Here is a 14,900-nt window from a genome sequence, read left to right on the forward strand (position 1 = left end):
TGCTCATACTGCTGTGAGAAGCTCTCTTTGCCCTGGACACTTCTGAACTGAGCTGCTTTGCCCAGTTGGCTTTGCCCAGGAGTGAGGAGAGCAGCTCCTGTTTCGCACTGGCTACACATTTCTGTGATCAGATTTTTCCTGGTAGCCTCCTTGTCTGCTGTTTTTTCAACTACAGTTGCCTAGAACAAGAAAAGTACTGTGTAATTTCCTACTGTAACAGAAACATGCATTAACAGGAGAAGGAATCAAAACATGGAGCAGAATTGTAACCTAAACTTCCAGTGCATGGTAGAAAAGTAGAAACAATTTCAGTCTACTGTACACACAGTCACATATATACATACCTAGATAGCTTTGCTGTGATATCCCATAGTTTACCACCTCTTTAATTTGAAGGTTTGTAATCTCTTTGTACTTGTGCTATTTCTGCCATACCCAGTAATTTAAGGAGAAGTCAGTCAGGAACAGCAATTAATTAGAGCTTGTCAAAATCTGGAAGGGTAAATGTTTGTTAAATAACTGAAATGATGCAGTAGAAAATACCCGTTAAAAAATGATGTCTGTTTTTAGGTGCATCATTCTGATGTTCCAGATCCTAGCAACCCATGAGCAAGTGTGTTGGAACAGTGGAGAGGATGCTGATATCTGGCATGGAACAAGAAAAAAGACTCAGGAATGAAGAACGTGAGCTGATGGCACCTTCGGAGTTGGTATGTTACACGTTATCTGTGCTTTGAAAGCTGGTACAGGCCTGCAGTAAGTGCTTTTGAAAGTCTCAGTATTACTCTAGAACAAAATATATTACACAGGGATTGTTTCTTCTACTTTCCGTTAAGCAAGCTGTGTGCTCTCTTGATGTATTCTTTCTATTGAGCTGTTGCCAATACTACCGGGAAGAGACATGAAACACCATCTTTATGTACAGGTACTCAGTTTTCCTTTCATTAAGGGTAAGTAGCAACTTGATAAGAGAAAAATATAGGAACTTTAAAGTAGAATTTTTACAAATAAATGAACATACATTCAAATTGAAAAATGTCCAAAAAAGCCATATTCTGTGGTTTTCCTTTTAATATTGAGTAAACCAGACTTGGTTATTCCTGTCCAATCAATTCACGTTTTTTAGATGCTGGAAATAAAAAGGAAGCCTTAGAGAGTATGACAAATACTGTTCTTTTAGGGAGTAAGAAAATGTATCAATAAAGGGAACCATGATGTCTGCATGTAATTTATGAATAGGATACAATCTGAAAGGATCTGGATACCTTCTGTTCTTTTATTTGTTCATATTGCAGAATTGGTAAGCATGTGCTTATAGTGCCCCTTGCCCATAGTTGCAACAAGTGCTGGATTGTTAAAAGAATTAAAAAAAAAAAAAAAAAAAAAAGAGAGAGAGAGAGAGAGAAGAAAAGCAGTTGACTTCAGTTGAAAAGATTTGCAACAAAGAGGTCTAGCTGTACTGGGATAGCATTTTGACTGCCATGGCCTTGGTATCTTGTTGATGGTGCTATAAAGCTTCATTGTTAGAAATGACTCAAATGCTCTTTTTATTTCTTGAGCTTATTCTTACATATAGGCTTTCAACGTGAGTATTTTCTGAGTGATAAACTCTGGTTTGTTTGCCTTTGTATCTTCTGTATCCATCTCTGCCATCTCATAAAATGTTCATTATATTTCATGCAAAACAACTGGGCTGAATTTTCATTAGATGATTTGAGCTGGTCTCCAGAAACAAAGCACAAGGATCCAGTGCGCTTTCCTGATCTCACAGCTTTAAACAAAGGATTGTAACCTCTGTAGTTCTGTAGTTCTTCTCTCATTTTTCTAAATTTTTTTTGAGACTTTTGGATGTAAAACACTATGTACATGTATTGTTTTGTTTATTTTTAGAAAGTAAATATTTATGCTTGTAGCTACACAAGTATTTTAAGAATTAGGCTGTGGTGCATCATGCAATTTAGCAGTGTGTACGTCTGAGATTAACAGTTTGTGGTTATTTTGGGGTACAGATATAAAAAGAGGCTCTTGAGGAAATATTTTAGGTGCTGCTGTCTATATCATATCTGTATCTATACTACCCTGCAGGTTGTCTCAGGTGGAAAAATGATTAATTCTTTATTTGTACTTCTGTTCATTGTTAGTCTCTCTTCACTTGGTTTGGCAGTTAGGACAGTGCAGTACGTTGCCATGTTTCCTACAGTAGTTTGCTGAAAATCCACAGCAACAAATGATGACATCAACTACATTTGGAACTAATGAAATAAATAGTATGGAGTTCCTAATATACTTCCTTTTTTTTTTTTTTTTTTTTTTTTTCTTCTATAGCAACTGTTGGGTTCTCTTTAGAGTATGTTTTCTCCTTTTTGTGTGTAGTGTATAGGATCAAAAGAATGTAAGATATAACTCAGATTAAAGGGGACAGGAGGGGGGGGTCTCTAATCCAGCCTCCTGCTCGAAGCAGGGTCAGCTGTCAGGTCAGCCAGGTTGCCCAGGGCTTTATCTTGGCTGGTATTGAAACCCTCCAAGGGTGGAGACCACACAGCCTGTTCTGGAGTAGTCAACAGAAGTAGAAAAGGGAGAGAGTCATCCTGCAAACTGCTGTGGTTTCTTACAAAAAGGATTTTCTCCAGTCACCCACAAGAGGGAGTTTAAGCTTCTTCTGTAGAGAAACAAAAGGTAGTGCTACAATGTGCCATTGGTGCTGGCTGTTTTCTGCAGATACCACAGTGACAAGGGCTTAGGGCATTGATACCCCTCACCAGAAGTCACACGCTGAGGGAGCCGGTGTCTGCCTCATTGCTGCACCACGGGATCAGTTAAGAGAAGCTGTTTTCTTTATTTTGTCTCCAGGACAAGGAGACAAGTTTGGGTTCTCTGTTGTAACTTAATTGGAGTTGTTGCTGGTAAGTTGTGCGTTGAAGAAATGTGGAATGAGAGCAAGGTCTTGTGGTGCTGCAAGTGCTGGTCTGCAAAGGCTAAGAAGCCTCCCTAACACTGGTGAATTTGGAACTTTTACACTGGAGGCAGACTGCATGCACCAGCTGTTGTTCAGGTATTTTTTCATCCTCTAACTAGAGAGAATCAGTCCTAGAGGCTTAGCTGCATCACAAGGAAATACAAGGATGAATATCAGATTGGTCTGCGGCCTTGAACTGACAGCCCGAGTGAATGATGCTGATTGATACTGAAAGGTTCGGCTGCAAGGAAGCCAGGAATGTTCTCGCTGCTCACCCTATAACTGCAGCTGTTCCCCACGTCTGGGTGCTTCCAGAGCTCACCATGCCTGAGAAGGTGAAAAGTGTAAGGGCAGACTTTGAAAGTTATTCTGTGCAGTAGCCTGGGTAGGTAGGGTTGCTGTTCTCCTTGCAAAAAATATTTTTACAGATAGCAAGACAGAATACAGTTTTATCATGCAAGCTATCTTTTTCCAGTTCTGAGCTGAAAGTTGATAAAAATAAAAATGAAGAAAATAAAGAGCCTTGAAGTTTAGTGAATTAAAAAAAAAAATCCTTAGGAAGAAAGTAAGGAATAAAGGAAGAAGTCTGTCTATACTAAACTTCTCTGAAGCATTAGGTCCAAAAAGGGGCTTGCATTAGTAAAAGCTAACTGCTTTTAATCTATTGTAAGACTGCGCTGTTACGAAAAAGCTTCTGGCTGAATTATACGTTCACTTATGTTTAAGCAGAAAATCCATTAGAGGCATAGAGGCCACAGAATAGATCTTAATTTCAGATCGGATAAAAGGGAGCCAAGGCTGAGAAACCAAGAATATGTGGTAGAAGCTTAGAAAACTAAGTCAAGGGAATCAAATTAAAGAATTCAAAGAAATATGGAAAGATTTGAAGGCCAAAGGAGGGCTGACATGAAAACCTTATATTTCTGATGGCAGTGAAGAGAAACGACCCATGCAATGTTGTGCATTTACTAGTTTAAAATATCAAATACATTATTTTCAGGTAACAAGTGTGATATGGAGAACAGAGGTTTGATAGCAGCTGTGTGCTCGGGAAGGCCTTCACAGCAAATGCTCCGTTTCCACATGCAGAACAAGCAGTGCTTTCAGCTGAGTGCCCTTCCTGCTTCAACAGCTCAGCGTTGATTTAGGAGAATGGTTATTACATATCAAATGCGTGCTCCTTGAAATCAAAACCATGTTCCTCTTGAGTGAAGATGAGTGTGGCTTACTACTACTCTGCAGGGTAAATCTCACCATTGGTACTCCTGTATTTATCTGAGGCTCTGCTCCGTGGAAGGGATTGGGCCCTCTAAAGGGGGCTTGTGCAATGGGGTTTGTTGGCATGTCAGAAGGATCTGGCCTGTCTGAAACTTCTGCTTCTGTTCTGATGACTCTTTCAACAGCATTATATATATGTATTTTTTTTAGTTCTTTCCATTTTCATATTTTTAATAAGGGAAAGTAGTACACAAGCAAAAATAAATGTATCTAAACAAATTTAGGAATTCTTGTTTTGAAGCATAAAGCATCGCTGTAAGTAAGTTTAGAGAAAAACCAGAAAAGCCAGCACAGATTCTGTGGTAAATCAGTTTATGAGGTTTGTCCAAAGCATTCTGTAACCCTGCAGTCAGTGTAACTCAACATCTATTCTCTTTGTTAAAGAGAATACTCAAATCCATTAGTTAATTCAAGCTGAATAAACTCTATGGTGTTTTCCTGCCAAATACTATAAAAGGGAATATTGAATTGTTCCTTGGAAAGGCCCCTAGGATCTGTCATGTCTATTCAGTTTTTTTTTTGTTTTGTTTTGTTTTTTTTTTACTAAGATCAGATTTGCTCCTGCATCTTTATGACCCATCATAATCTGAGGCTTGTTCCGTACACTGAAGTAAGGATATGAGCCTTGTGCTGCTTCAGTTTACAAAAATGAGTGTGGTGAATCCAGTGATACAGCACTGGAGCCTGTTTCGATTCAGTCTGATGGTCATGTACGTGTTCATGTACTTTCCCATGTACAGATGCAGTTTTGTGTATTTTCCTGGTCTCAGCTGCTTTGCTAAGAGAGGAAGTGAGGAAAAGTTTTATAGAGCAATATTGGTGGCTGACCCATGATACAGTTGTGCTCACTCCTCCATTGGCGTGCTACATGAATGTGCTTGCCCTGCTTCAGCAGTAGTCTCTGGCAAGAGTAGCAAAACATGACCCACCTTCTCTTGCAGCAGTCGGAGGATTTCATTACCATTGGAGTTATTAATGACACTATCACACCAGCTCATTTAGGTGTCACTTGAAAACTATGCAATGGCCTTACCAGGGAAAGGTGAACATATGAGAAACTGTGCAGGAGAAAGGAGCGTCACTGAAAATGCTGAAGCCTTTGAGTGTCCCAGCACTGAGCAGTGAAGCAGCGCTCCTGTATGCTTCAGTACACAGGGCTTGGCATCTGCTTCGAATTGCAGAAAACAGATTACCCAAGCTATTTGCTCTAGCTAGTTAAAATGTGGTGAATGGCTGGAATATGGGCCAGAGAAACATTTTGGGACATGCATGAAGGAAAATCTTGGCAGTGGCTATTATACTGAGGCTGTCAGAGCTGATCAAGCAAGAGCAGGATAACACTTCTCTACGCAAAAGACACCAGAGAAAAATAAAGTGCGGCGAATACGGGAGGGTGTGCCTCTGACACCTGTAGCCTCTGGTATACTGTGAAGCTGTGAGGTGAATATTGCCACGTGTATCATATAATCTGTTTGTAGAACAAATCTATCTTTGCTTATGCTTCTTGTTTTGTATGTGTTCTGTTCACTATGGATAATCAGCACATCACAGCACAAAAGTTGTCCTCCAAAGCAAAGCACCAGAATAATAAATGATGGGTCTTCTTTACAGGGTAGCAGTGTAGGGACATTGGCACGTATATGGAGAAGAGCTAGGCAACTGTTAGAGCAGTTGCTGTACAGTACGGTATATCATTTCTAAGCATAGCTGTAATGAGATTTTACAGATACAATTTCTCCACATTTAACTTATGCTGCATGTATTCAGAGAGTGAAAGATCATCCAGGGAGACCTTTTTGCCATTGGAATAGCAATGCCTTTTCTTTACAGCCTTCTTCTTTGCCTTTGTCCTGTTTTGAAACTTTATGCTCTTTTTCTATAACTGTGTGCTATCTTTATATAACCCAGGTAATATTTCACAAGCATTTCAATGGACAATGGTGCTGTCAAGGACTGTGGTGCTGCTTCCCACATTACATTGCTAAGCAACATACAATATAGCAGCATGATACCCTGCTGCTGGTAAGAAGTCAAGCTCCAATGTTCAGTAAAATTATTCTGATCTACTTTCCCATCACACAAGAATCAATTGTTTCAGAACATAAGTAAAGATTTGTATTAATAGTAACAATTTCATACAAAAGTTAGATTTTTTTTTCTAATTCCCAAGTGCTAAGTACATATACATTAGTATTTTTTTCCTACTCGGCCCCAGAGAAGTTGGTCTTTGCTGTTTTGCCAGTTAAGCAGCTTTCACTGACTTTGACAAGACTTGTTTTAATCAAAGCATCAATTAAGTAAAATGCTTCTACTTGGAAACAAGCTTGTTCTGCTCATCAGCTTAAATTACACATGCTTGAATGCCTTGCTAAACACAGGTCAACTTGAGAGCAGCAACTGGATGTCAAGTCTATGTTCAGAAGCAAGCCAGATAGTTTCATGTATGACATTTCATCCTGGAGATCAATTTTGCCAGCTGATATCATCTCTAAAGAAACAGATGCATATTTCAGTTCCATTCTTGTTCATATTTTTTGAAGAAAAAAGTAAATAGGATTATCACTCAAAACGTTAGCTCCTTTTTGAAAGGATGATGTCTATCTAAAATATTTCAGTAGATCATGAGAGAATTCACTTGCAGGTTCAATAAAGCCTTTCCTATCAGTTGTTTCTCTGATGGCTTTTAAAAGACATTAATACCAGTTATGCTTATTGTGCCTGAGTGTGGAAAACTTTCATGTTGTTGCTATCAAGAGTTGTTTCAGCATTTTACTGTTAGCATTAGCCACTGATAGGGATCAAAGTAGCTATTGTATTATTAATTTGGGATCTGAGGGAGTTGGAACACAGGTCAAAGTTGGCCTTATCTTCAGTAATGAAATCAGGAACTGTGTGATGTGGAGTGAGTCAGTGTCAGTGCAGACGGCACTGCGGCACAGTGGTTACTGCTAAGAAGGGCTAGGCTGGTCCTGGGGGCGGGAGGAGTTCTGGCCCACCGAGAAGGTATTTCACAAGAGAAAGCTTGTTCAGCATGGGGATGGTCTCCCCTGGCTGGATGTGGAATCTCTCTGTGAATGCTGCTCTTCTGGTAGCCAGGATGGTGTCAAGGCCTTTTCCTTCTCGTGTGTGCCAGCATGCCTAATGCTTTACGGCTGCCTGGCAGCGAGAGAAGGCCCAGCTGTGGACATCTCTTTTCCACAGACTTCTGTTCCCATATCTTAATTTAAAAACAGACAACATTTTAGGAAGATTTGTACCTCTGGAAGTGTGGGTTACTGCTCTAGGTGATGTAGGAAAGAAAATACAGGCTTGGAGGATCCTAGTAGTGTGTATGGGGTGAGACAGAGCAGCTTAGTGTGAGAGAAACGGTCTTAGTTTGAACAAGAGCAGGGTAAACAGATTGGCTGATAATGCTGAATACCATGCAATTTCCTTTTAAATTACCAGATGGGGAGAGAAAGGAATATAAAAAGAAGTGAGAGAAAAGGCAGCTAATGTTGAACTGGAATAAAATGTTGCCAAGACATCACGAGAGAATGAAGAAAGGGAAATGAAGGGAAATGAAATTGTCACTTCACACAAGAGCTCAAAGAGCTTTGAACCCCCGACTCCAGTGCCTAAGGTGCACTTTATGTAATCCTGCGAGAGTCTCGGTTTGCTGCCATGCCCGGTGTGCCTAGAGAATCAGAAGTGGGGAGGATCTGTTTGATGATGACAGACCCACAGCAGAAGAGAAGCCTGATAGAGGATATCACAGCCTGTGCAGACTGACAGGCATTTCCTAGAATCAGGCAAAGCTAGCTTCATCTGACACTAAAATTATTCTATCAAGTGTTGGGAACTGATTATAGAAATCTGTTAAATCTCCTTGTCAGAATAAGAAGGCAAATCAGGACACTGCTAGATCAGATAAACTAGGCTGCCAAAAAAAAAAGGAGGAAAAATGTTCTTTAAGTTCTTCTAACCATTCTAATAGTCTCAGTTACTTTAACAAAGCCAGAAGAGAGTCAATTCTATAGTGTCTGAAAATGATAATTCTGCGCAGGGAGAGGAGTATATATACATGTATGTCTGCAGATGATGCTGAACAGTCGGTAGGATCAGCAGCTGAATCTTAATGCAGTTATATACTGCAGTAGGTCAGACTTGGTAATTCCAGTTAGATACCTGCCAATTATTGCATATATGGTATTCACAGGGCCCTGTGTTCACAGGAGTAGCATAGAAAGGCTGAATGGAAGAGGTTTGCTTTTGAATATGCTTGAAAGCATGCAGAGATATAATAGATGTTTACTAAAACCTAGCACATCTCGAGTAGTGTTTCCTAACCTGTGTGGTCCGTGGACTGTTCATGGTCTGTAAACTAGCAGAAAATGGTGTGTGAAATAATAACAAAAGACAAAATTACAGCCAAAGCAACATGCACCTTCTCCTATATGCAGGTTTAGAAATGAACAAATGAGAAGGAAAACAAAACCATAAATAGACACTGAATGTTTGGATCAAATTTTTCTTGTTTGTAAATGAAGACTGTTGATTGGACTACATAATTTGGTCCATAGTTTTTTCCAGAAGGGCTACATCTTCCTTAAATTTCAAACAGATTGTGAAGCAGGGATCTGAGGGTTACTTACATAACTAAACACTGAAATTATTCTTTTGGCTGGAGCATTAGCAGTCTGTGCTTTAATTGTCCCTGGTAATTTCTGAGGCATGTATGTGTGTGCATAAACATACGTATGGCTATTACATGTGGCCAGCGGGTAGGTTAAGCTAATTTCCTGCAGAGCTGGAACCCAGGCACAGATGCACCAGGGCAGAGAGCAGAACTGTAGGAGCTTACTTCAGCTCCACCCCATGCATCTCTGGTGCTGTGGGTGACGAGGAGGTGACAGTCACAAAGTGGTGTAGACCTCTCCTCCCCATCTGCTGCAGGGCCATGTGTGGCCTTACAGCACACACTCTGGCCTTTGCACAGGTCTCGGTTATCTGTGTACGAGTACACAGGAGGTCAATCCAGCATGATTAAGAGCAAAATTCCTGAAATATAAAGGGCCTAATATGGAAAGTCCAATATGGAAAGCAATCCTAGAAACTCAGATGCATTGGAAGTAGAAAAGAAAGAGCATCGGGTAAGAGTGGTTAAAGTAAATTAGAGAGAAAAGAGGTGAAGTTTTGGGAAGAGACAGTTGTTTGCATTGTGGGAAGTGACAGTAGGAATATCAACAGAGGGGTAACCTCTGCAGAGTGGAAAACCACTGGCTTCTTTGGTTTGGCTGTGGGCAGGTTTCGAAAACCTTGGAAAGGGGAAAACTGAAAGAACATAACGCACAGCTAACTTCTAAGAAGCAAGTTCTTCACAGTACCTGGGTGATGAATGGCAGAAGTGCTGTCCATTATTAACAATTTGATCTTTTTTTCTTTTTTTGTTCTGTTAAGTTTGATTTATATGGAAGCTTCATTTCATGGTATCCCTAAATTAGAGGATAAAGTGTTATCCCAGAATGGTTTCACATACGATTGAAGTCAAAAACTAGTGCATATCTACATTTGTTTATCCAATGTAGATGTTTGTATCAAGTGTTTGTGTTGCAATACAAATCTAAAATAAAAATTCCGCAATTAAAATTGCATGCTGATACTCTAAAGAGGAGGTGGAAATTTTTTTCCTGGCTTAGACAGGGAGTTAATTTGCCACTCAAGCATAGGCAGTGACTCTTGGTCTAGCTAAGTGATATTTACATCTACAAGAAAGAGATAACTCAGTTTCCGTAGAGAAGGATCAAGATTGTGCCCTAAATAACCAAAAAAATATCTAGAAAGTATATATTTTGTGGAGAAGGAGGAAAGGGAAAGGATAACATAGACAAAATGAGTAAGTCTGAATGGGAAAAGAGGACAAAGCACTGTACACCTCACTGGAGCTTCTAGAGGAGATTAGCTATAAAAGATTAGTTATAACAAATACTTTACTGAGTGGAACTTGAAATGTAAGCTATGCAGAAAGAGTGCCTATATGTGAGAAAAACAATTACCTCCATCATCTTCACACAGGGAGAGGCAAACTTTTGTACTTTATTTTTGCTTAATTAATTAAAATGATTGTCTTTAATTTCTTGGCCAGTGTCTTTGTAGCTGTGTTGCCCAAAATGCTGCAGATAGATGTTAATTCTGTTTTACCTTAATCTGTACTGACTTGAGAAATATTTGAGGGTAAGTGGAAGAAGCATTCCTCACCTGAGGGCTAATCTGTGGTGTACCTATAAACCAAGATAGTGGGAAACTCTTGTAGTTTCCCCACACATTCTGTAGATAAAGCAAAGGATAACCCTCACAGGAGCAGCATGGACTGATTGGAGGAGTATTATAGGGGTCAGGAAAGGAAGAGAGTACAGATGATAGATTATTCAGGAATTTTTATTCATCAGAGTAATGAATAGCAGGTTTGAACCTTGCAGTCTTTTGTCACATGCCAAGATGAGTATTTATTTTCTGCCTTTTCACTTTATCCTTCCTTTTTCCGTTGATTTCAGTGAAGTTTCTCATTTTCTGTCTGACTCTGAAATGAGATTTGCTGTTATGTACTTCATACCCACACCAATATCTCAACAATTCCATGGAAACCTTGGGTTAAAAAAAAAAAAAAAAGGTTTATCTATGTCATATGGTTAGATCTATTTCTGAAGTCTTAGCTCAGGCAAAACTAATTGAGTAGGAACAGAGACCGTATTCTCATACTTTTATTCTGCCTAAAGCAAGAAAGAGTATTGAAAAAGTGAATGTGAAATCAGAAGTTAGCGGACAACAAAGAGGTAGAATGACAATAATATGCCAAAAAAAAAGAAAAAAGAGAGATGATAGAGGCCTATTTTATCAGAAACAGATTAGAAACATGAGGAAAGTATAAGATGTCATTTATCTTGTGTTTCTCTCTTCGAGTGACATAGAAAGAAACAAAAATTAGTTCAAAATCTTTGCTTTTTGTTATGTGGATTTCACATAAAGCAAAAGACCATATGGAGTAATTTATCCTAAAAAGCTATTAAAATGAAGAGGCTTCTTGATATGGAAGGACAACAATTAGCTGAATCCCTAAACAAAAAGGGAGAGAGTGAGGAAATGACAGGAAACAATACGGGAAGGAAAGAAAGGAAGAACAAATAAGCTCAGAGCAAGCAGCCTTGACAGCCTTTGAGGACTCAGAATATGTCTCTTTCTCAGTGCAATAGCATTTTTCATGTGCCTGTTTCTGTAGATAACTTGCAGACAGAAAGAAATACATATTTTGATGCAATATTTCTATGTTGTAACTATGGATGCATGGGAAAAATTTACTGATCTGCAGAAACCAAGATTTCAGAGGAAAAGATCTGGATATGGGTTTTTTCCCCAGTTAATACTCAGTGTGACATTAGTATTCATCTTTACGGGTCCATTTCTTTACAACATTCAAAACCTTATTCATGCCATTTACCTTGCTTGCATCTGTTTGGAGATCACATAAACTGGATGCATCTGAACATTGTACTTGCTTTTTGTAACCTTTCATATTTTTGTAGGATTTTACAAACTTAAAGAAATGGATAATTTACTACAAGCCCTAGGTAACAGGGCCCTAGGATCCAGGCTGGAGAAACAAATATCAGTTAGTCTTTATCCCATCACATTCAATGCAGAAATAGTAGCAGAGCAGCCCACTCTGAAACAGAGATTATTTTCAGTATGTGAAAAGAGATTTATATATTTTAAGTGCTCAACCAGGGCTATTTTTCCATTAGATGTTGTTAAGGATATGTTAATTTATTTGGTTCGTATGTTATTTTAGCCTGAACCTTCATAGAAAACTCAGATGAAACTTCTGTCCACGTTTTCAAGGAACAGCACTTCATTTTCACCATTTTGCTGTTTGATAAGATGCACTTCAGAAGCTGTAGTCATTACGAATTTTGTTTGATGCAAGGAGGGACTGTGTAACTTTTCAACATCTTCTCTTTTAAGATTCTTATCCAATGTTTGAGCACCCTCAAGTATCCAAAGATTCTGCTAAGCATTCAAATGTTTGTATGGGTATTTCTCTGAATTGCACTTTCCATTGCTACTTTTTGTCCAAGTTTTTATTAATGATATATCATTATGCCAGTTGCTATTGTATTACATTTACATAACAGGGTATCAAAGAACAACCCATTCTTTAAGGCCGTCCACTGATTAAGGAAATATATGTTGGTTAGTGAATGTGAAGAAAGCTGTTGCAGACTTTTTTCTCAGCTCTTAAAAAAAAACAGAGAATGCTTCTTGTTCCTGTTTCTAGGAGACAACTGCAAAAACATAGTTAGGAATCTGTAAAGTCAGCTAGGGCAGAATCTCAACAGACAGCTTGGTAAATTGTGCACAGAACTCTGCCTGTTGTAGACCTTTTGTTATTTTTGCCCAGGAGTCCGTTTAGTTTTATTTTCCTCCATTAAACTGCCAGGAGGATTTTACTGAAGAAGCTCAAAGATCCTTGCATCAGTTTGAAGCGTACAGTAGCAAGAGGTAATGTTATGTTCTGGTTACTGTGAAAGAATGTCCAAATAGAATTATTCATTTTTTCGGTCTTAGAAACATTGCATTAAATTGATTGTTGGCATATTTCATGGTAGAATATTCAATGAGTACTCCTTGCATAGCCATAATTTATGGTTAATGTGTTTTCTAATCATGATTACAATAGAATCTGCAGCTCTGAACCATTTTGTTTGGTAGTTTGTGGCAGAGTTTTGAATAGAGATATAAAGCTCAATCTTTTCAGAATCTGAACTGACTTATTTTAAAACTCTTGGAGCCAAAGATGGTTCAGTAAGTTACATGTTTTGAGCACATATCAGATACTGAACTGCTCATGCCCCAGAATACATCTTACAAACCAAGCGTCCTAATGGTTCACAAAAACACAGAGAGCATTGAAGGGAAAGATGTGACAGACACAGCCTCTTGCATTGAAATCCTAGGGAATGTCTTTCACAGACTCTTTCTTCAACTCAGGTCTTCCAGCATTTCATGCTCCATTTAATTGTTACACCTTCTGTTTTATTTATTTATTTATTTATTTATTTATTTATTTTATTTCCCTGTGGTGGGACTTTGCTTAGTACTGGATGAAAAGTTGCCACCTTACATGTGTGATTACGGAGCATCACTTTCTTGAGAAAATTGGGGTAAAAGTCTGGTGATTTAGTAGTATAAATTTCCATCTCCCCAAATAAAGAATCCTTAGAGAATGTCTCTCCTGTTGCTCCAGATTAGGATTCATATTCCAAAAGAGTACCCAGCTGAGAAAAAAGGCTTCCTTATGGCTCTGGATAGCTCAGCAGACAAATATCCCTTTAAAAGTTGTTGAGTACTAAGCTTAAAATAGGTTATAGTCTTCTCTTAACAGGACTTGTGCTAGCAAGAACATTTGCATGGATAGAATGGCATGGTTAGAATTAGCAACTGGGGCTGCCCTGCTACTGGGGCTTCTTGAAGATCCCAGTTATAATCAGATTTGTTAAATTAAATGGTTGAATTGCTATCAGTTGCTGCTGAGGCAGGGGAATTCTTCCTACCAACATGAAGTAACCAAGGATGTATCATTTTTCAATTTGTGCTTGTGTCATCTACAAGCACATTTACGACAGAGTTCAAGCAGCAAAACAGCACAATAGGACTTTGGCATGAACTTTTGGAGTATGATCATCCCTGCATTTGCTGTCCTGGGCAAGATAAGCTGCATCTCAATGTGAACAGACCCAGCCATGAAGAGTGACTTTGAAAACTTGCCAGGTAAAGCCAAAGAAACTGTGAGGCTGGTTACTTGGTATGAATTGTTATTCAGCCTCACAAAAGAAGAGGCTTTGACAACACCCCCAGTAACCTTGGCAGACTGTTTTGTTAAGCAGGTCTGTGCTTCATTGGCTTTTCAACTTGCATGCATTCATTGCTCCCTCCTACATATGAATTTATGTTTCAAAGAAGGATTGTATGGTGGCGGGCAGCTGTGGCATCATGCTGATCTTTTACACTGGCTAGCAATGACTGCATCAAAAAGCAGGCAGCATAATGTACCACGCTTCCGTTTCTCAAGGGGAAAAGCAACTGAACCTCTTCTCAATTCTTTTTCTAGATGCGCAGCCTAAAATGTTTTCTCTTTATTTTAAATAATGGAGATCTTTCCATTTCCATCTTGGTCCTCTCCCATAGTGTGACACTGCTGAAGTGACAGACTGAGAAGGAATCCACAGGAATTGGTTTTGCACACGTACTAGCAACTAAAGTGTAATAGATGAATTTTTTTACCTGCTTGTGCTCTAACAGACTCACTATAGGGCTATTAGAACTTTAAATAGTTAAGGCTCTTCCAGTTTTTGTAGCTTTCAAACTAAGTCACGATCATGATTGCAAAGAAGGTGTCCTGCAGCTTTATGTTTCTGTGTCTTTATTTAAAATAGCGGAGTAATCATGTTTACTTGGCACAAGCAAGATGTAGTCAAAGTTATGACGTACTTCAGGGTTGTCCTGGGGCTGTTGGAGATTAGACATCATTTTGCTAGCCTAAGGTCTATCAGGAACAAAGCAAAAATTATACCAACATGGTTTTCTGTAAGAAGAGTATGTTGTTTTCAAAATGTGCTTTGACTCTACTTAT

The 14,900-nt window shown here is 38.9% G+C and overlaps 1 protein-coding gene across 1 annotated transcript in view; it reads left to right on the top strand.

The window, feature by feature from the left end:
- The window catches only part of DAB2IP (DAB2 interacting protein), a 210,444-nt gene that overhangs the window by 11,720 nt on the left and 183,824 nt on the right, over nt 1–14,900 (top strand). The window contains exon 3 of the mRNA XM_027470777.3: nt 571–710. The gene's annotated coding sequence lies outside the window, so the exon portion shown is untranslated. The remainder of the gene's footprint in view (nt 1–570; nt 711–14,900) is intronic.

This window comes from Anas platyrhynchos, chromosome 18, assembly GCF_047663525.1.
Source record: "Anas platyrhynchos isolate ZD024472 breed Pekin duck chromosome 18, IASCAAS_PekinDuck_T2T, whole genome shotgun sequence".
NCBI lineage: Eukaryota > Metazoa > Chordata > Aves > Anseriformes > Anatidae > Anas > Anas platyrhynchos.